The 22,860-nt window shown below is 39.9% G+C and overlaps 1 protein-coding gene and 1 long non-coding RNA gene across 21 annotated transcripts in view; one reads left to right on the top strand and one right to left on the bottom strand.

Annotated features, from left to right (window-relative positions):
• Positions 1–22,860, top strand: part of KIF6 (kinesin family member 6) — a 380,623-nt gene that overhangs the window by 294,033 nt on the left and 63,730 nt on the right. The gene's annotated exons all lie outside the window — the stretch shown is intronic.
• Positions 1–22,860, bottom strand: part of LOC111098249 — a 36,170-nt gene that overhangs the window by 2,425 nt on the left and 10,885 nt on the right. For both annotated transcript variants that reach the window (XR_005367663.1, XR_005367662.1), the window contains 2 exons: positions 11,295–11,369; positions 7,629–7,715 (listed from right to left, as the gene is read on the bottom strand). This is a non-coding gene — a long non-coding RNA (uncharacterized LOC111098249). The remainder of the gene's footprint in view (positions 1–7,628; positions 7,716–11,294; positions 11,370–22,860) is intronic.

The following is a 22,860-nucleotide window of genomic DNA, read 5'->3' as shown; positions in this document are numbered from 1 at the left end:
TTCGTGAGAGAAGAGGGCATAAGGAAGAGCTGAGGCACTGAAGTGTGGAAACATGAAGGACATGCACAAAGATGAGAAGAGCCACATGATAAGAAAGAAGCCCTTTCTTCTATGAAAGAGCACTGACCACTCCCTACCCGGAGAAGGAATGCAGGGAGAAGGGAATGTGTACAGTCCTGTGCTGCTCTACGGCCGACTAGGCTCAGCTCCACAAGCTTTCTATGTGGTGACTTTTTCTTGGTGGTGCAACAACTTTAACTTGCTAGAGAAAAAAAATCCTTCATGAGCAAATGAGCCTGCTGCATGACACTGGTTTCTGCCCAAGGAATATAGTCTGAAGCGAGCTGACAGTATATGACTTAATGTCATACAGAGGGACCAACAAATTGTAATTCCATCTTTAAAGAGTTTCAAAAAGGAGAAAGTGGGACACCTGGATGGCTCAGTGATTGAGCATCTGCCTTTGACACAGGGTGTGATCCTGGGGTCCTGGATCAAGTCCCACATTGGGCTCCCTGCAGGGAGCCTGCTTCTCCCTCTGCCTGTGTCTCTGCCTCTCTCTGTGTGCCTCTCATGAATAAATAAATAAAATCTTTTTTTAAAAAAAAGGATAAAGTAATTTTCAGTTGTATTGCAAATACAGTTAATCACATGAAAAGATATTGTGTCCAAAAGGTAATGAAATGGTTAGAGATTCTAGGAATCTTTAAAAGCAGGATAGATAGACATCTTTCTGAGATGACTCAGGGCATGTAGAAACAAAAAAGGCAAAGCTGACTTCTTGAGGTCCCTTCTGTAACAATCTATAATGCTGAAACTCCAAGACATGCAGCAATATGAGTGACAGCCTATAACCAGCATGACTGATGTCTTCACAGAGTTGATTGAGTGCTCTGCTGTCATAGTTTAGAGATCAAACAAACAAAAATGATCTGAGCAAGCCAGAGGGCTGTAGAGTATATTAACTGACAAGAGGGAACACTAATAATCGTCATGTATAAAAAAGAAAGCCATGATCTGCTTGGAATGACAGCCAACGAAGATGGATGGCTGCTTTCCCGAAGTCCTACCTTAGCATACGAACCAGGGTCTGGGATCTGGCCTTGTCTGGGTGGATTCAGGAGAGCCATACCAATCAAACTCACTGTAAACTGGAGAAGCAAGTTTTAAATTTACCATGGAGGATGTTCCTTTATAGACTTAAACTACCTCCATATGGGGCATCTTCTCTTAGAAAACAAAGTAGATTCATTGTTGGAAGGCTGGCAAATAGCCCTAGACACAAAGAGAATCAAAACAAAGACAAGGGCTTTGAGAGACAGGGTCTCACAGGGGTGGTGACGGCTCACAGGGTGTCTACTGCCCAGAAGAGCAAATGCCCCTAACAGCAATTAGAGTCAGTCTCCAGGCCAACCAGCCCCTTCTGTGCAAAAGAACCTGTTCTCCAGAAAACATAAACACCATTCATTAGGGTTTCTACTTACTGTAATTATTGCCCATTCCTGCCTCTCAAGGATGAAGCTCATATCACTCTGAATTGGGCTTTGAGTCACAGAAACAATCACTTTTAGTTTGGCTCTTTCAATTTTCAGAAATAGAAACCCAGTTGAGCTAGCTCAGGCTTAGGATGCAAGAATTTCATCAATATACAGTAATAAGGTCTGAGACCCCTCCAAGCTGAAATGGAAACCAGAGCCAGGACCAGGGGGATGGCAGGAACCAGTGTAGCTCTGGAGCCCAGTGCACCTTCCCCACGCCTCCCTCAGAGCCTCCTGCCACCTCTATGCATGCTTGCTCCTGCAACCTGTTACTCCTGCTGACCGTAGGCCTTTGCCCCTGCCTTTATTCTGCCGCAGCTATACCTGAGAGCCTCCTTTAACACTCTATCCCCAAGGTTAATGAGCTAATCATTTGCTTATTTCTTCGCTCAGAGTTATGAGAGAGAGAACTTGAGTGACCCACTCTATTCTTTCTTGGCCTCGAGGACAGCACCTGCTGGCCAGCTTAAAACTGTGTTGAGGTCAGAAACCCACTCCTGGTCCAGGCAGCCGGGGAGGAAAAGTGGTCTCATTTTTCAGAAAGAGGCCACCTCGACAGCAGGGGAGGTTTGCCTTTTAAAAGAATAATGGGTATTGCTGGGGTAGCGATTGACATCCTGTATCCTCTTGGCTTTAGCTTACAGAGAGCTCTAATGATTTTTGTTCATTCAACTCTTATAAAGTTCTAGCAATTCTTTCATTTCCATGGTCTAAAGGAAGCAGCACACCATTTCGCCTGTGTTTTGCCAACAGTACTAGTGACTAATCTTTGTAAAGTGCATTATAATATATAGGGTTCTATTTTGTTATTTTTATATAGTCAAATCCATTGATCTTTTCTTTTATGACTTCCTTTATTGCTTTTGTGCTTAGAAAGGGTCATTGGAACAATAATAATGATGGGTTGTTCATTGCTGAGTATTTGTTTAAAGCTTTCTAAATTTTCTTTAGTTTTTTATTGTCTATTTTTCCCACTCAACTCATTTAGGCTTTATTGTGGAATATGGCATCAGTTGAGGCCCTGAGTAGAATCTTTTGCAAAGAACCAATCTTCCCAACACCTATTTGGTTTAATGAAATGCCTTAAAATAAAATTTCTTCCCCTCATACGAGAGTCATTTCAGACTTTCAGAAGGCAGCTGATGCATCTAATCTCATCAGAGCAGTGATGTACATCCTTGACATGATAATTTTCATACAAGTATTTCAAAAGTGACTTTGCCAGCAGATATGATTATCTGGATATCTGAGTAACCCTGCAGAAGAGTGCCAACTTTTATGTAAACCAGGAAGGTCACGGATGGGGAATGACAGGCGTGTATCTGTAAAAGGGTAATCTCTGCAGGCTGAGGGTCCTTTCCGCACTCTGTGAATAGGAGGCTTTTTTTAAACTTTTTATTTAAATTCGTGCTCGCTTCGGCAGCACATATACTAAACTTTTTATTTAAATTCAATTTAGTTACATTTAATGTATTGTTTCAAGGGTGAATTTAGTGATTCATCAGTTGCATATAATGCCCAGTGCTCATTACTTCAAGTGCCCTCCTTAATGCCCATCACCCCATTGCCCTTTCCCCCCCACCTCCCCTCCAGCAAACCCCAAATTGTTCCCTGAAGTTCAGTGTCTATAGGTCTATCTCCCTCTCTGTTTTCGTCTCATTTTCCTTTTCCTTTCCTTCCCCTATGTTCATCTGCTTTGTTTCTTAAACTCTACATATAAGTGAAATTATATGGTATTTGTCTTTCTCTGACTGCTTATTTTACTTAGCATAATACCCTCTGCTTCCATCCACATCATTGCATATGGCAAGATTTCATTCTTTTTGATGGCTGAATAATATTCCACTGTGTGTGCGGACACAAGTGCGTGTGTGTGTGTGTGTCTGCATATTGCATCTTATTTATCCATTCATCTATCAGTGGACATCTATCTAGGCTCTTTGAAGGAGGCTGTCTTCAAACCCAGAACCAGCTGGGTCACTGTACTGATTTGCCAGAGAAAGATTTGTTGTTTCACCTCTAAGGAGAGAAAGTGAATTTCATTATCTTATATCAATTAAACAAGAGGAATAATTAAACCTGGCTTAGAAGTAGGTAGGGTCTTTGTCAATTATGCTGTACAGAGAAGAGCTGAAACTAGCAGAGGATTTATTGTGTCTACTGCCAGCCACCCTGAAATCACTGATGAGCTCCCTGCCGAAAACCAGCAAGAGCTTTCAAAATCAGAGGGCACACAAGGGTGGGACTGTCCCTCCCCTACAGTGGTCATTCTGTTCAAGGTGGAGATAGCTTGGGTTTGCTGTTGGCTTCTTAGAGTAGCCCGACCCTGTGGACCAGCCCCACCCCCTAACACATAGTCTGCACCACAACTTACCCAAGCCAGACTAAAAATACGCATGTGCAGCTCCATGCCAAGATGTGCTAGTTAAAGCCCAGACCTGTAGAGGAGGGGATCAGATACCATTCAAAGACATTTATCCATCCTCAGAGACTCAGCACTCCCCTTCCAGCAGGTAGATGTCAGCTCTTGAACAAAATTTAAAAAGCAGAGATGCTCCCGAGCATGCTCAGGCTGCATCACCAGTCAAGCATATCCTGAACAAAAGCCCAGCCCCAGCAGTTTGTGTGGGGAAAATAGTAACAACAGGACTCTGGGCACCTGCCTGAGCAAACTGGAAGGGCAGCCACAGGCAGGGTGAGCCGGAGTGCCAATGGGATTCCCTGAAGTTTGGTATCAATGTTTGGACAGATTGGGGTTGCCTGAAAGGACTGGGAGTAAACAGAGCAGCTCAAGGCCAGCCATTGAGTGTCCAAGCACAGAATTTGGGCTACCAAGAATCAAAGAGGTGAAGTCCCCACCATGTTAATCATAAGAACTAACTTTGATAGACATACAAGTATTAACCTATTATTTAATAAAGATGAAGAAGCTGGAGCCAGGGAGGTTAAACATGCTAATTAATGCATTGCTTAGTCAGGGGTAGAGCCAGATCTGGAACCAGTTTCTGTTGGGCTCCAAGGTCAATGCCCTTGGATGGCAGGAAAATTCACAACTCAACTATGAACAAAGGTGTTAGGCTCCTGTTGTATCAGTACCCAGGAAGGGCACATGTTCTCTCTGAGTTCAAGTTGATGATAAAAAGAAGGAAAAGGAACCAGTGAAGGAAGCTTTTACCCCCTCTTTCCTTCCAGCAGTATAATAAAGGAAGGAGGCAGAGAGATTGGCACGAGGTAGAGAAGGGCTAAGCTAGCGAAGGAAGGGCAGGCCTACCTTCCTAGGCTGTCTCCCCTGATATGCAGTTAGAAAGTTGTAAATTCTTTGGAGATTTAGTTTCTGACTCTTTTTAATTGTACATGTGATTCATGGGTGCAGTTTCACTGTAGAATGTTCAAAAACTACATGAAGATACATATCAAAATCTGACAGCCCTCTTAATTTCTTCTCCACAATACCAACTATTCCCCCTCCCCAGAGAGGGGTAACCACTTCCAACAATTTGATGCGTGTTCTTCCATCCTCTTTTGTGCATTTTTAGATAGATGATAGATAGATAGATAGATAGATAGATAGATAGATAGATAGATGATAGATGATAGATAGATGATAGATAGATAGATACTACATACACACACAAACACACACACACACACACACACACACACAGTCAGTCAGCAGACACATATGAAGATACCCTGTTTTGTTGCATAAATGAGGCCATAATGTACATGTTACTCTGCACCTTGCTTTTCTCATATAACAGTGAGTGTGGGTCAACTACTCACCATTTTTGATGGGGCTACTTGTAAATACGAATAAACTATCATCTATTTAACTACTCCTTTGTAACAGCCATTTCACTTTTTTCCCAATTTCTTTCTGTCACAAGCAATGCATGCATTTTTGTGTACAAATGTGAGTGTTTCTTTGAGTTAGATGCTTCAAAGAAGAATTGGGGAAAACAACAGTGGATGTGTATTTTTAATTTTAATGAGGACTCCCAGTTGCCTTCCCAAAAGGGTTTCATTAGTTTGTATGCCCATCAATGTGTGACAGTACCCATTCCTCTGCCCCAATGCTTATCCATGATAATATCAGTCATTTTAGGTTTTGCCAGTTGGAGAGCAAAAAATGGTATTTTATTATTGTCTTAATTTGCATTTCCCTGACAGCTGGTGGAATTGAATGCTTTTTCATGTGTCTCGTATCTTCTGCCCATTGGCTGGTTGAATTGCTCTTTTTGATTTGTAGGAACTCTTTGTGTCCTCTGGATATTGGGCCTTTGTCTATGGAGTCTGTAGCAGATGTTTTCTTCCAGTCTGCCACTTGTTTTAATTTTCTCTTAAGATTTTTGGAAGAACTCTAGGACAGTTGCTTTTCCTTAAGTTTTAAAAATTGCCTCAGATAAGACTGGTTTTTCCTCTCTTCTTTATTGGAAACTGTCTATAACTGGGAGTTATCCACCCTGCCTCACCATTGCACTGTCATCTGGCTATCTGTCACCCTGCCTCCCCATTGCACTGCCCCCAAAGAAGATAATCCAGGGTAACTCACCAAAACACATATGGGCCAAAACTGGATATGACCATTTCAGATCATTTGTCTTGTAGCCCCTGGACACTACATGAGGACATGACTTCTGCCTCCAGAATGTTAGACCTTTTACCAGACCACAAGTCTGGTGATTTTATTGCTGAAGACATAAGCTTTGTAATGAGGCGAACGAAGACTGATTTTATTAAATTATTCTTCATTGAAGTTATCTTTAACGATGCCTGAATATTTTAAAAATTTCATTGTATTTTGCAAAACAACTTATTAACATATGGTGAGATGATGGTGAAGTCCAGAAAACCTCCTAATAAATAATTAGAATGTAGGGTCCTTGGGTACTCCCTTATGTTGGAAGACAAAAGCACAGTTAAGGAGTGACTCCAGAGATGGGTAATGTACCAAGTCAACTTAATAGACAAAGGATATCAAAGACATATAGTTTATTTTTCACCTATAGCAATAACCTAAAGCAAGAGCAGGTCTATATTTGAAAGTTATGAAAAGATATACTCCTGCATAAGTAAATACCCAGTATCGTAAAAATGGACAAAATATGTCATGGGGATGAGGCCTGAGTGTTTAGCTATACTTTACTCCCAGTGAGATAACTAGAACAAAACCTTTATTAGCTCCCATGACAGAGGCAGTGTCATATGCAAAAAGGGGTCTAACACCTGGGAGGCCATAAACCATCTCTATGGGGGGCAGAGCTGAATTAGAGAGGCATTTGGCCTAACAGGCACTAATCAGTGTGTGATGGGGACTCCCTAAGCAGGCAGTCCTCAACAAGACAGTAATGGCAATACCTTTCTGCTTTTGTCACTTAGGAGGGGGAGGATGGATTGCAACAGAGGAAGGAGTTCAGAGTCAGGGTTGAGTCAGACTGCTGCCAAAGCCACAAAGCTGTTCAAATGCCAAAGAACAATCCATGGGCGCTGATTCTAAACAAGAAATACACTGGGGGACTGTTTGGTGGTAAGGAAAATAGCAGGTTTGGCAATAGTCTGCCAATAGGAAGTTGGCCACCATTATATTAGAATTCCAGGTAATAAGTAGTAAAGATTGCATTATAAAGATTCATATCCCTAAACCACAGCTCCAGCCTATCTCTCTCCTCCTCACTCCCACTCATAAACCTCTGAGGCCTACAAAAATGCTCATGCCCCTTAATCTAACATTCATATTCTTTCTCCATGTTAACATAACTATATTAACATTCACTTACTTATATGGGGGATTGGGTTGCTTGTCTTGCAAAAAAAAATAATAAAAAAGATAAAAATAAACATGTACAATTTCTCTATATCCTGCTTTTCACTGCATCATGAATTTCATTTATATCAATTTCATATATGGCTATATCGTATTCCTTTTAATGACTGCATAATATTCTATGGAATGGTTGTAGTGTAATATATTCCATCATTTTCCAGCTGACAAGTATTTGCTTTATTTCCATTTTTCTGACACATCAAATATGCTGCAGTATGCACATGTATCTTTATATACTGGTGCTTCTACTTCTAAAGAAACTTTACCTGTAAAGGACCAGAGTGTAAATATTTTAGGCGTTGTGGGCTTCATAAGGTCTTTGTTGCATATTCTTCTTATTCTTTTTCAGAGTCCTATAAAAATTTAAAAAAACATTCTTAGTTCTCAGTCCAAAGCCATAGAAAACCAGACCACAGAACAGATTGGCCTGCCAGCCCCAGTTTGCCAGTCTTTGGAATAAGAGTCCAAGGAGTAAGATTTCTTCCTAAGTATATTATATTTTTTGCTGCTTTTGTGAATGGAATATTTTTTTCTATTTCCAGGGGTAGAAAAATCTATTTTAAAAAAATATTTTCCTATACCTAGTCATCTTAACCACATTCTCTTTTTAATTTTAATGGGCTTTTTCTTGCTATAATTTCTTGGGTCTTCCTGAAATGCAGTCATGTTCATCACAAAAGAAAATTTGTTTTCCAATATTTACACTCAGTATTTTATTTTCTCATCTTACTGTATTCATTAGAGCCTCTGAATCGTTATTAGCTCATAACATTAATAGCCTCTCTGATCTTGTTCCTGAGTTAAATGAAAATGGCTTAAGATTACATAATTTTGAATGACAAAAGACATAATATGAACACAGTAAGGATTGTGTACATCACCCTATTCGGGCTGTTAAAGTTTCTGTAATGTGGATTTGAGACAAGATAGATCTATAGTGCTCCAGAGGCAGGAGAGGTAATGGAGAGATTCTGTGTTTGAGAATTGGTCTGGTGGGTGGGCCCAAAGATCATGTAAGCATAACTGTCTGAGGAGTGATAAAGAATTAAATGCAATATAAATAAAATTGGCTGGGGTGCCTGGGTGGTGGCTCAGTCAGTTAAGCATCTGCCTTTGGCTCAAGTCATGATCCCAGGGTCCTGAGGTTGAGCCTCACGTCAGGCTTTCTGCTCTGCTTCTCCCTCTCCCTCTGCCTGCGACTCCCTCTGCTTGTGGGAGTGCTCTCTCTCCCTCTCTTCGTCTCTGTCAAATAAATAAATAAAATCTATTAATTAATTAATTAATTAATTAATTAAATTGGCTAATGAACTGGGTGAAGGAGGGAGATAGTGTCTGTCTGTCCATAGGATGAGATAGAGAAATGCAGCAAATGTTATAGATGAGACTTTTTAGACCTAACTGTACAACTGGCCAGTGAGATGGACATTTACCTATAATAAAAGTTAGTATTAGATTTCAGTTCCTAGGAAGGTAAAGTAATCACACTCTATCTTGTCTTTCTCACTGGAAGCAACTGTAAACCATAGACACAATGCATGGAGCAGCTAGCTAAAAACTGGGAAAAATAAGTGATAGCAGGCAACTTAGGGAAGTAGACCAGAATTCAAAGTACCATCAAGTCACCACCCCCAGAAAATCTCTGGTGGCAGTGACAGCAGAAGCAGACAAACAGAAACCTAAAACTCTGATGGAGAGAGACTCCTTTGCTTAAACTATGGGAGCTGTGGTACCAAAACATGAGGAGACTCCCCAGTGCTTTGTCCTGTCTCCATCCTTCTACCACTTGGTCTCAAATGTAGACATAGTCATTAGAATTACATGGCGGAATTGAGGAGTCCACAAGTGGACCTCAAGGAGTCATAATGTGTTAGGTAGAGCCCAGAGAGGAAGAAGATCAAGACAGTGACTTCATAAAGTTGTTTACATACAGACCTTACTTTCAAGCTGAGCGTGCATGAATCCAGATAGCACACCAAAGGCTTTGACAATCCTGCTATGACGTAGGCCAACACCCAGGTCCTATACTGGCCCCTGAGTGGCACATACATGGGCCAAATCTGAATAGCATGGCAAAGCCTTCAAAAACAGAGCTGACACTGGAACCACAGCCCAAAGAAGACTATTGGAATTTATGACCTGACCCTAACAAGGCTGATTTTCTGCTAAAACAAAGAAACAACAACAACAAAAAACACCCAGTGATCTTCTTAGAATTTAAACAAGACCCTGAAAATGTTCGGGATGTGATTGAAAATTACCTGGCAGAAGAAGAACCAAAAACTTTTAGCTCAAAAGAGAAAACACAATCAATCAATGGAGACCAACCCCCAACTGGATAGTGTTAGAATTAAAAGTCAAAGACATAAAGCAGCTTCTAAAACCGTGTTTCAGGAATTAAGGAAGACACTGCCCGCCCCCCCCACCCCCCGGAAACAAATGGAAAGACAAGAAGTCTCAATAAAAATACAGAAAATATAAAAAGAACCAAATGGAGACTTAATAAATGAAAAATAAAATAACCAATGGATGCAAGAAAAGAATGGAGAAGAGGGAGGATTTAGCAAACTTAAAGGAAGAACATAGAAATTATCTAATCTGAAAAACACAGAAAAATACTTTCAAAAAAAATGAACATATCAATTGATTGTGATGGGAGAGTGGAATCTGAGGGGCTACAGTCACATCTAGTCAGTGGTGAGCACTGAAGCCAACAGCAAGGTTTTGTGGATAGTGTGGGGTTTGAAGAAGCAAAGCAGGAAGTATAGGGGTTTAATATTGAGGGGAAAAGAGAAAAATCATTCAGCATTTTGAAGAGAAGGAAGAATCAAAGAAATAATTTGTTACAGAGAGGTTTTTGCATGTGTAGCTTAAGTTTTCCCACACCACAGCAGCCTGAGACAAATTGACTCACATTTGGTTTTCACCCCTACTTTTTATTCTGGAATCCCCAGACCACTGAGAGTATTCCCCTCCATTAATTTTAAGAGTCCATAGAAAGCACTTCACATTTGTAAATGACCAAGGTCTCTCCTCCTACATAATGGCAGCCTGCTATCCTCTTCTCCTGCAGTGACCTCTTGGGTGCCATCTGCTGCCTGAGTCAAATGAGAATGCCCCTCCTCTATCTTCCGGAGTTAGTATCTACAAGGCCAGTATAAATGTTTCCATTGCTTCTCGAAACTGCTGTTTCTACTTCTGGTGTGACCTCTTGGTACTCTGAAAGGGCAGCTTCTGATGCCACTGCCACCACGTTGATATCCTAGGGCCCCAGAAATTTTAATGGTACCCCTGTTGTTTAACATTTGTAAATAAAAAACAGAAAAGATATCCTTGCCAAACTGAATATTCATACCATAATCTTAATCTTGTAAACATTTATTGAATGCAAAACATGAGACAATGTGCCAACTGCTGGGGATAAAAAGATGAATTGCAAATAAAATGCATTAGAAGACTATCCAAATTAAAAGAATTGAACTATGGTTAAAACAAACAGAATTAAATGTGATAAGAATAAATGTAAAGTTCTGCTTTTATTATTAAGAAGTCAAAGTCATAAAAAGTATCTAGATTGGAAAGGAAGTAGTAAAGCTATCTTTATTCATGGATAAAATGATCTTATATATAGAAAATTCTAAGGCATTCACTAAGAAAAAAAAACTATTAGAACTAATAGAGTTCATCAAGGCTGCAGGGTACAAGATTATGTACAAAATTCAAATTGTATTTCTATACACTTTGCAAGGAACAGAGAAAAATTAAGAAACTAATTCATCAACCAGAATAAAATATTAGGAACAAATTTAACAAAAGAAGTATAAAACTTATATTCTCAAGACTATAAAATATTGTTGAAAGAAATTAAACATCTAAATAAATAGCCTGTGTTTATGAATCAGAAAACTTAATATTGTTAAGATGGTAATACCCACCAGATTGATCTTCAGAAGTAACACAATCTCTATCAGAATCCCAGCAGGCTTCTTTGTAGAAATGACAAGCTCATCCTAAAATTTGTATGGAAATGCAAGGGATGAAGTTAGCCAAAACAATCTTAAAAAGGAAAAACAAAGTTGGATATATATATATAAGAAATAGTGAAAGGAATTATAAGAGAAAGGAGGGGAACTGAGTGGGAAAAATTAGAAAGGGAGACAAAACATGAGAGACTTCTAACTCTGGAAAACGAACAAAGGGAAGTGGACAGGGGGTTGGGGTAACTGGGTGATGGGCACTGAGGAGGGCATTTGATGGGATGAGCACTGGGTGTTATACTACATGTTGGTAAATCTGAACTTCAGTAAAAACAAAACAAAACAAAAATAAGCACAGACAACAACAACAATAAAAACCAAAGTTGGAGGATTCACATTTCCCAATTTCAAACTTATTACACTAATCAAGACAATGTAGAACTGCTATAATGATAAGACATAAAGACCAATGGAATAGAATTGAAAGTCCAGAAATACACCTATGTATCTATGGTCAATTGATTCTCAACAATGATACTCGAACCATTAAATGAGGGAGGAGGGATAGTCATTTCAACAAATGGCACTGGGACAAGTGGATATTCACATTACAAAGAATGAAGTTAGAACCCTACCTCACACCATATGGAAAAAATAGCTCATAATAGATCAAAGGTTAAAATTTTAAAATTCTGAAAAGAAAACATAGGGTTAAATCTCCATGATCTTGGATTTGGCAATGGTTTTGAGATATGACATGAAAAACATAAGCAGAAAAAGAGAAAATAGATAAATTGGACTTCACCAGCATTCAAAACTTTTGTGCTTGAAAGGATACCACCAAGAAAGTAAAAAGACAATGTACAGAATAGGAGAAAATATTTGCAAATGATATATCTGAGAAAGGTCTGGTATCCAGAATGTAAAAAAAATGCTTTAACTCAACAATAAAAAGTCAAATAACCCAGCTAATAAATGGGCATTGGATTTGAATAAACATTTCTCCAGAGAAGATATATGAATGACCAATAAGTAGATGAAGATACTCAGCATCATTAGCGGTCAGGAAAAAGCAAATCAAAACTATAATGAGATGCCACATCATACTCCCTATGACCTCTTCTCCAAAAGTCAAGTGTTGGAGAGGATGTAGAGGAATTGGAACTCTGGTATGCTGCTGGTGAGAATGCAAAATTGAGTAGTCACTTTAGAAAACATTCTGGCAGTTCCTCAAAAAGGTAAACACAGAGTGACCACATGACCCAGAAATTCCATTCCCAGGTGTATACCCAAAGGAATTGAAAACATATGTTCACATAAAAACTTGTGCACAAATGTTCACGGCACCATTCTCTACAATAGCTGAAAGTGGAAACAACCCAAATGTCCGTCAATTGATGAATATATAAACAAATTCTACTCTATCCATATAATAAAATATTATTCAAAAAGGCATAAATCACTGATATATGCTACAACATGAATGAGCCTGGAAAACATTATGCTTGGCGAAAGATGCCAGTCACAAAAGATCACATATGATTCTGTTGATATGACATGCCCAAAATAGGCAAAGCTATAAAGAAGGAAAGTAGATTAGTGATGGACTAGGTCCAGAGGGCTGGGGGACCATGAGGTATTAACTAAAGGGTGCAGTATTTCCTCTTGTCATGATGGACATGTTCTAAAATTAATTGTGGAGAGAGTTGCACAATTGTGACTATACCAAAATTCATTGGACTATACCCTTCAAATGGGTGAATTTTTTGCTATGTAAATTATATCTCAATAAAACTGTTACCGAAAAAAAAAGAAAATGCAAAAGTAGGGAGAAGTATCAGGATTATCAGGAGAAGCAACTCCCTGTGTAGAAGGGCCAGGGAATCTCAATTGGCTGCCAGCTTTGAGTCAGCAGGATCATGTGATGGCTGTTAGCAAAGCCAATGTGATCCTGGGCAGGTGGAGAGACAGTATCCAAAACATGGCAGTAGTGACATTCTCACCCATTGGAGTGCCTTGGTTGGGTCACCTCTGACATGGCAGGTTCATTCTGGACCTTATTCTTGTTTTTTTCTTTTTTTCTTTTATTTAAATTCAGTTAATTAACATATAATGTATTATTGGTTTCAGAGGTAGGGGTCAGTGATTTATCAGTCTTATACCCAGACACCCAATTCTTAAAGATTGTTAATGAACATGCCCCATGGAGCTAAGTGGGGAACCTGCCTTCCCATTTCTTATAGTGTGGAAGGCAGAAAGACTTAATAAAGCAATGATAAGAAAGGATGGTGATAATTACAGGGGAAGAAAGTCTAAAGAGAGTAGTTAAAAGAAAATTAAAAACAAAGAGAAACATACTGTCCTCAAATAAGTGGAGGAATAACAAATGAAAATGTTAAGACTTACCCTTTGCCAATTCAGTTCAAAAAAATGTGGTGCACCTACTACATAGAAGGCAGCCTTCTATAAAGTATATTCTGGGGAAAAATCCATAAACAAGGAGTTCTCTGATCAGAAAGCTTGAGAGATGCTAAATGGTCTACCCTCCCCTTTAAAGAGTAATAATGTGCATAGATTTACTCAAAGTCTCTCTGGGAAATCTCCTCATACAACTGTTTTTGTTTAATCCATCATTTTTCAGGCTTGTTTGGTCACTGCACTGCCCCAACCCTTTTATACACATAAACCCTTTAACATACCAGAGATTCACTGCTCCTTGCAGTTGATAAGGTTTCTATGTCCCACTCAAAATGATAAAGCATTAATTCTAAGTATACTTTGAAAAGTGAAGTATTCATAATGTAACCCCTAAGCAATCACTTAAAAAACTATTCATAGAAGTATAATCAAAAATTGAATCAATAAATTAAGATAGAATTCTAAAAACACTCAAATTAAAAGAAGATAGGAAAGGAAAAAGAGAATGAAAAACAGAGAACAAACAAAACAAGAAAATGGTATACCTAAATTTAAACACACCAATAATTACATTAAATATAAACAGTGTAGACATACCAATTGAAAGGGAGAAAATGGCAAAGTATTTTAAAAGACATCCAACCATATGCTATTTACAAGAACCCTACTTTAAATATAATAATAAGATAGATTAAAGTAAGGGATGGAAAAGTATATGCCATCCAAACACTAATCAAAAGAAATCTTGCATGGCTATACTAAATTCAGGTCAAATACAAAGCAAAGAAATTACTTAGAATTAATTACAAAGATAAAGAAGAACATGATATAGGCTAAAAAGGACAACTCTCCAAGAAGTCCTAGCAATTCTAAATGTGTATATATTAAAAACAGAACTTCAAAATACATGAAGCAAAAACTGTACAACTGAGAGTTGGACAAATTCACAGTTATGGTCGGAGATGTCAATACTCTTCTCTCAGTAATCAGTAGAACAAATAGACTTAAAATTAACAAGGATAGAGAATAACTGAACAGCTTGATAACCAACCAGATATAAATAACATTTATGGAACACAGTACCCCAAAATAGTACAATATACATTGTTTTCAGTTGTGCGTATAGTATTCACCAAAACAGACCACAGTCTAGGTTATAAAACAAACATTAACAAAATTAAAAGAAGTGAAATAATACTAACATGTGTCTTCTTACAGTAATGGAGTTAAACCAGAAATCAGTAACAGAAGATAATGGAAAACTTTTGAAAGCTTGGAAATTAAACACTTCCCCCCAAAACCCTGTAAATCAAAAATAAATTCACAAGAGAAATTAGAAATATTTTCAACTGATGGAAAATGAAAATAAAACACATAGATATTTGTGGGTTATAGTTGAAGCAGTACTTAGGAGAAAATTTATAGCATTAAACACATATATTGGCAAAAAAAATCTAAGTCAACAACCTTAGCTACCACTTTAAGAAACTAGAACAAAATAATTCAAAAGCAAGCAGAAGACAGGAAATAATAAAAATAAGAGCAACAATCAATGAAAAGAGAAAAACAAGAAAATCAATGAAACCAAAACTGGTTCTGTGAAAACATCAGTAACATTGATAAACATCTACCTAGATTGGCAAAGAAAGAAACAGACACAAATAGCCAATAACAAGAAGGAAAGAGGGGTATCATTACATTATTGAAAGGTTAAGGGAATATCGCAAACAATCCATACAAATTTCACAATTGAGACAAAATGGACAAATTCTTTGAAAGCCACAAACTATCAAAACTCACACAAGGGAAGTTAGTTTACTAAATACTTCTGCATCTATTTTAAAAATTGAATTCATAGTTAAAGGTCTTCCAAAAGGAAATATTCTAGCCCAGATAGCTTCACTATAGAATTCCACCAAATATTTAAAAAAATAAATAATACCAATTCCACACAATCTTTTCCAGAAAATACAAGGAGTATTTCCCAACATGTTTTATGGGGACAGTATTATCTTAATACCGGATCAGACAAAAACATCACAAGGAAGCTATACACTAATATCCCCTATAGATATATATTAAAAATACCAGCATATCAAATCCAGCAATACGTAAAAAAAAAATGCAGCCAAATGAGGTTTACCTCAGGAAGACAATTCTGATGTATTCAAAAATCAATCAGTATAAGCTACCATATTACCAAGCTAAGGAAGGAAAAACACATGATCATACCAATTGAAGCAGAAAAATATTTTATAAAATTTAACATTCATTCACAATAAAAAGTCTAGAAACTAGAAATAAAAGGGACTTTCCTCAACCTGATGAAAGGCAACCTCAAAAACTCATGGCTAACATCATACTTACTGGTGGATGACAACACTTTTCTCTCTAAAACTGGCAACAATTGAGATTGTTAACTCTTACCACTCCTATTTAACACAATATCAAAAGTTCTAGCCAGTGCAATTAAACAAGAAAAATATTAAGAAGGCATAAAATTTGAAAAGAAATAACAAAACTGTCCCTATTCACACATGACATATTTGTCTATTTAGATAATCCCAACTATCTATGAGACTTCTAAGAAGCAATAAAGGGGTTTATTTAGCAAGGTTGCGTGATACAAGGTCTATGTACAAAAGTTAATCGTACTTTATATACTAATCATGAATAATTGACAACCAAAACTAAATATTTCTCATTTCATACTTTAAAATATATACTTACATAACACATATATTAGTTAATACATAACTTATAGAGGTTAAAAATTAAAGAAATAGATATAAAACTAGTAAAACATATGGAAGGAAAGCTACCAAACTCTAACAAAAGGAGTCAAAAAAAAACCTAAGTAAATGGAGACATGCTGTGTTCATAAATTAAAAGAGTCCATACAGAGAAGATGTCAATTCTCCTTAACTCATCTTTAGATTTAATACAATTCTGATCAAATCCCAGTAGGACTGTTGGTGGTTACAGAGAAGGTGATTCTAAAACTTACACGAAAAGGCTATGAAATTAGAGTAGTCGGAGCAACTTTATAAAAATATAATGATGGAGACTCGCAACACCCAATTTTGAGACTTACTAGAAGCTACTGTAATCAAGACAACTTTGATATTAGCAAATAGATCGACATGCAGATCAATGGAACAGGTTAGAAAGTACAAAAACTGACCCACACGTTGAAGGCCACTGATTTTCAATAAAGGTGCCAGTGCAAGAGGGAAGAATCATCTTTTTGACAACCAGTGTTAGTACAATCGGATATCCATAGGCAAAACAATAACCTATTCTCCTACCACATACAAAATTTAAGACAAAATAGAGATCTGAATGTAAAATGTAAAACAATGAAATTTTGGAAGAAAACATTAGACAAGCTTTCCATGACCAGGGTTCTTAGATATCATACCAAAAACATAGTTCACAAAAGAAAAAAAAAAGGTAATTAGCTGCATTTATCATCATTAAAACTTTTGCTCCATGAAGGATGCTGTTGAGAGAATAAAAAGACAAGTGACAGACTGGTAGAAAATATTTTCAAATACCACATCTGATGAAGGACTTATATTCGGAATATAATAAATAATTAAAACTCCAAAAATTTAATACTTGGAAAACAAGTAAATTTTTAAAGATTTAATTATTTATTAGAGAGAGAGAGAGAATGGGAGTAAGGGCAGAAGGAGAGAGAGAATCTCCAGCAGATCCCCTGCTGAGCACAGAGCCTGACACTGGGCTTCATCTCACCGACCTGAGATAAAAGTCTGACACTTAACTGACTGAGGCACCCAGGTGCCCCACAGCTCACTTATTTTTAAAAAAGGAGTCATGGGGGCTCAAGTGTCCGGTGTACAGACGCTTCACTCAAGAGGATGTACAGATGTTGAATGAGCACATGCAAAGATGTTCCACATCATTGGCCATTAGAGAGATATAATTTAAAACAATGCTGAGATATCACTATACCCCCTATTAAAATAGCTTAATTTTTTTTTTTTTCTAAACTGACAATACCAAATTCTAGCAAGGGTATGGAGCAACTAGAACCTATGTATTGCCGGTGAGGATACAAAACGCTACAGAAGCTTTGGAAAACAATTGGCAATTTCTTATAAAGTTAAACATAGACATATCATACAAACCAATATTTAGCCTAGAGAAGTAATAATTTATGTTATCATTTTTTAAAAAATTATTTATTTATTTATTCATGAGAGACACAGAGAGACAGAGACAGAGATACAGGCAGAAGGAGAAGCAGGCTCCATGCAGGGAGCCCGATGTGGAACTCGATTCCAGACCCCGGGATCACACCCTAAGCCAAAGGCAGGCGTCCCTATGTTATCATTTGTTAACCTCAGAAACATTGTGCCAAGTAAATGAAGCCAGTCTCATAAAGCTATACAGTCTCTGGGCAGGAACCAGGGGCTTTTGGGGGCAATAGAACTTGAGGGAATCCTGACTGCAATAGTGGTTATACAAATCCATGTATGTGTTAAATCTCATAGAGCTGCCCAGGAGCACAAACGCACACACACACCCCCAAGTCAATTTTACTGTGTTAATTTAATATAAAAATAAAACTGTGAGTCAGCCAAAGAAAGAAGACAGGAAGCAATATTAAACAACGTACCTCAGCTATCATCTTGAAATGAATCTTAGGTAGAGAACAGAATTTTTTTTTCTAGAGGAAGGAGGTCTTAGGCAATTGTGGGTGAGTTGAGGTTCCAGGTGTGGTGAATTTTTCAGGCTGCTGAACACCAAGCCTTAACACAGTTTTTCCTGAGTTTGGGCCATTTGGCATTAGAAGGAAACAGTAGGAAATTGAGGCCTTCCTTCTATGATCGGGAATATCAGCGGAAACTCTGAGTCCTGTGATTGATTTATTTGACAATGATTGTGCATCTATTAAGTTTAAGGCCATGGGAGGAAGGGGCGGGGGAGGGAGGCAGGCATGCACATCCCAAGAGTCCCAGCCTCAGGGGACTTAGAAGCTGGTTGAGAAGTAGGACAAAGACTCCTAGGATTGAGCCCTGTGGATATTGTGTAGAGCCCCCTAATATATCACACAGTGAGGGCTTCTCCGCTTGGCTTTGCTGGTGTCACCACAAATAAGTGTCCTGTCAAAGATTTGAAGACATCTTATCAGAGATAATCATCAATAATACAATTCCCCCTACTATGCTCAACCCAGCAAATTGTGTGGGTTTCTTAAACAAGCCTCAGGAGATTTTTTTGATCTCTGTCCCACTTAAACCACAGTCGCTTATTTTTTAGTCTCTATCCACAGAGCAGTATTTCATCAGGTCACCTCCACCACCACCAACATACCCACACCACAGCCAGGGATGTCTTTCCCAGACTTCTTAAATGGCTGCCAGTTTCTACCAGGCATAGCAGGGAGTGGAGTAAAACAGGCCCAAGGATCCAGGCCGAGGAGGATGCATTGTTTGCATTGTCCTGAGTCCTTGAAATGGCTTAAGTCCCTCACACCCCCAGATGGTGTCCACCTCTGCCAGGGTTGGTCAAAGTGACATCCACCGTCATAGCAGCACGTCGCTGCCTTCCTTCCACTGCACCGAGCGAAAACTGATCCGTCAGCAAAAGCATTAAGGAGCTCCTGTTGTCAGAGCTTCATTTCCAAGGTGTCACCCCAAAAGGGAAACAGAGATAGTAAGAGAGATAGTAGCTTCCCCTGGCATGCAGAATGGGAGCCAAGGGACTGGGCAATCCGGTTTCTATTAAAATATGGTCAGTAGAAAACTAGTGACTGCTACAGGCGTTCCTAACTGCTAGGTCAGAAAAGAAACTTGGTCCCCAAAATACTAGCCAGGCCTATAAGAAATCAGGTGATGGACTGGCTGGGATATGTCATTTCTTCTGCCTCTCTCTCTCTCTCTCTCTCTGTTGGCTTCGTTGCCAGGGAGTTAGCTCTGTTTGTAAGAGACCACGTTAACGGTAGGAGGTTCTGATCCTTCTCAGACAAGGAGGATGAAGAACGAGAAGTAAAAGCCAGAGCAGATGCTGTCGGAGCGTCACCCATATCCCCTTGTGTACCGTGTGTGGACGCTAGCATAGCCTCATCTGCTAGCACCTTCCAGTCTTCCTGAGAGCATTCCCTGGCCATTGGTGAGTTGCTGAGGTCCAGGTAGAAACTGTCAGTTCCACTAGGGCACGCTAGCGCCAGGGAATTAACACCTTCCCCAGCCCGCCCCTCGCCCACACAGGAGGCCTCAAACCATGTCTTTTGGAAGTTGGTACATATACACCCCACCTCCCTCACCGCCAGGAGGGACAACTTGGAGGCGTGGGTCCTACAGAGGTGCCCAGTGTGATTGAACAGCTGGCAGCTGGACTGCTATTGCTCCCTTGGCATCTCACTTCCCCTCATTCTCATCAGTTTGTCCAGGGCTCACTTCCCGAATAAGCTATTTGTCCTGGGGCCTGCTCCTGGAAGACACCACATTAAGATGGGGGGTCCTCACAACTCAAATGGTCGAAGGAAGACAGAGAAAACTGAGCAAGCTATGTGGGCTGGATTGGAGAGCACTGAAGTGCATTGGGAAACTGCAGGAAGGCCTCGGGCCCCCTTGAGAGCTTCCTAGAAACCCCTGTCAGGATTGATAATGTCACACTGTCAGGAATTACGGGTGCCCCGCTTGCCATCCAGATGCTCAGCCATCACTTTCTTGCTGAACATGCAAGATCTTAATGCGCCCGTCATTCATCTGTCATACTGACATAGTTGGTGAGTTGCTGAGATCCAGGTAGAAACCGTCAATCCCACTAAACGCCCCCTCATTGTTAAAATAACAACCCCCAGAGGATCGCTCACATTAGTCCACTAACACGTCATCCTGTGGAAAACCAGATTTCTGTGATTCTGTGGTACACAAAATTATGACCTCAAGCATATTGTCTGCAGCAGGCAAGATCCTAAGGCCCAGAGCAAAGTTCTCACCAAAAACTGCATGTCACACACATTCACTCTTCATTGACACCCTGGACTCTGAAGAGGAAAGGTTATAAATATTCATCACCATGAAGAAGGATTCAGATCTGTTTCCAATGACAGATCAGCATCAAAATCCTTTTATATGAACCTGAATGGATTCACAAGCTTCTCCCCCACAGCCCTGCTCCCCCTGCTTGCCACACACTCACACAAGTCCTCCAAAGCAAGAGCTATTTCAAGCAGAGGCCTTTCAGGATAGGGAACAATCCTTGGATTCCTCTGTTAATTCCTTGGCCTCCTTGGGCCTCCCGATGCTGACCAAATGTGGATCAGGTGTGTTTGTCTTGGACACCACGACGCCTGGCCAGCGTGGCCAGCACAAAACCGTCTGCAAAATATTAGCTTTTGATATTTTTAAGAAGGGTAAAAAAGAACAAATTTAACCAGATCTCATTTCTTCAGCAGTTCTGGAGTTCGGATTGGCACCAGCTAGGAATAGAATCATCCAGGCCATATTTGAAAGACGCTGTCCTATTCCAGTCACATGATCTTCTAACCTCTCACCTGCCTGCATAAGCTCTCCGTTCTCATTCCTGGAGGGGACAGCATCAGAGGAAGCTCCTCCCAGGGAGTCTCGTGTACCCCTGGCCTCACCAGCCAGTGACAGCCAAACAGGGCTGTCACCTTTTTATTCCCAAATGATTATGGCTGAAGTCCCTACTGACTTTCTTGTTAAAAATTAGTCCACTCATCTCAAAACAAGTCCCCAGACTGATTCTGAGAGGATCTCCAAGAACGACATCTTGAATGCTCTGTGGTACAGGCCCAGGAACCCTCATCTTCCCTGGCCTCCTCATCTCTCTGCTCACTGCAGGGGCCTGCTGTCCTCTGATGGCGACATTGCTGCGAGCCACTGCTCCAGCCCCAGGGATTCTGCTTCCCTGGCTACCACATTTGGCTAGGCCAGGAAGACTTTTATAAGACCTTACCAAAGGCTCAGGCTCATGGAGAGTAGCTAACAGGAGCTAACAGCTACTTCTGGAAGTGAGGCTCTTGGAGGGCCATCATCACCAAGTGGCTCTGGGCCTCAGCCAGGCCTCCTGAGTAGCAGCCTGCTTTGGCTGCTAGGCCAAACTGCCAGCAGGCCCAACTGCCTCTTTACATATTTGCTCTCTCTACGTCATTGTCTGGACTCATAGCCCTGACAAATAGTTCATGGTACTTTGTTTTCCCTGACACTGGGCTATTTGGTCCTTTTTTTTTTTTTTTTAAGATTTTATTTACTTATTCAGGAGAGACACCGAGAAAGAGACAGAGACACAGGCAGAGGGAGAAGCAGGCTCCATGCAGGGAGCCTGATGCAGGATTCGATCCCAGGACCCTGGGATCATGACATGAGCCAAAGGCAGACACTCCACCATTGAGCCACCCAGGTGCCCCTGGGCTATTTGGTCTTAAAGGACATAAGCAACTGGCTAGTCCAGGTGGGCTGCACCCAGTGACCAGCTCCTCACCATGCATTCCTTTCTCAGCGGGGATGTCATTGACCTGTTGAGATGGGCAGTTCTTTACCATCCAAGACCGGATGCCACTCACTAAATACCCAGTAGTGTCTTTCCCCTTTATTATGATCACCATTTGGTACCTAAATAAGAGATTCCACGTATGTGCAAGGTGAGGACTAGTGTAGGCCTGCGCATTTATCTCACCGTGGTCTGTCCTCTGCTTTCAAAGTGCAAGAGCAAGTGCTTGGACAAGAACACACATCCATGCCACCTGTATTAGGGTCTCCAGAGACAAAGCCAATAGGGCTGTGTGTGTGTGTCTGTGTCTGTGTGTGTGGGGAGAGAGAAAGAGAGAGAGAGAGAGAAGAGACTGCTTTAAGGAATTTACTCTTGTGATTGTGAGGCTGGCAAGTGCAAATCTGCAGGCTAAGTCTGCAGGCCAGAGTCCCAAGGAAGAGTTACTGTTCCAACTCAACTCCCAAGGCATTCTGGAATTACTTCTTCCTCAGAGAACCTGGGTCTTTTTTTTTTCTTTTAAAGCTTTCAACTAATTGGATGAGGCCCATCCACATTATGGAGAGTAGTCTGCTTTATTCAAACTCTGCTGATAAAAATGTTAATCACATCTAAAAGC

The sequence above is a fragment of the Canis lupus genome, chromosome 12, assembly GCF_011100685.1.
Source record: "Canis lupus familiaris isolate Mischka breed German Shepherd chromosome 12, alternate assembly UU_Cfam_GSD_1.0, whole genome shotgun sequence".
Classification (NCBI taxonomy): Eukaryota; Metazoa; Chordata; class Mammalia; order Carnivora; family Canidae; genus Canis; species Canis lupus.
This window is presented reverse-complemented; position numbering and strand designations above follow the sequence as displayed.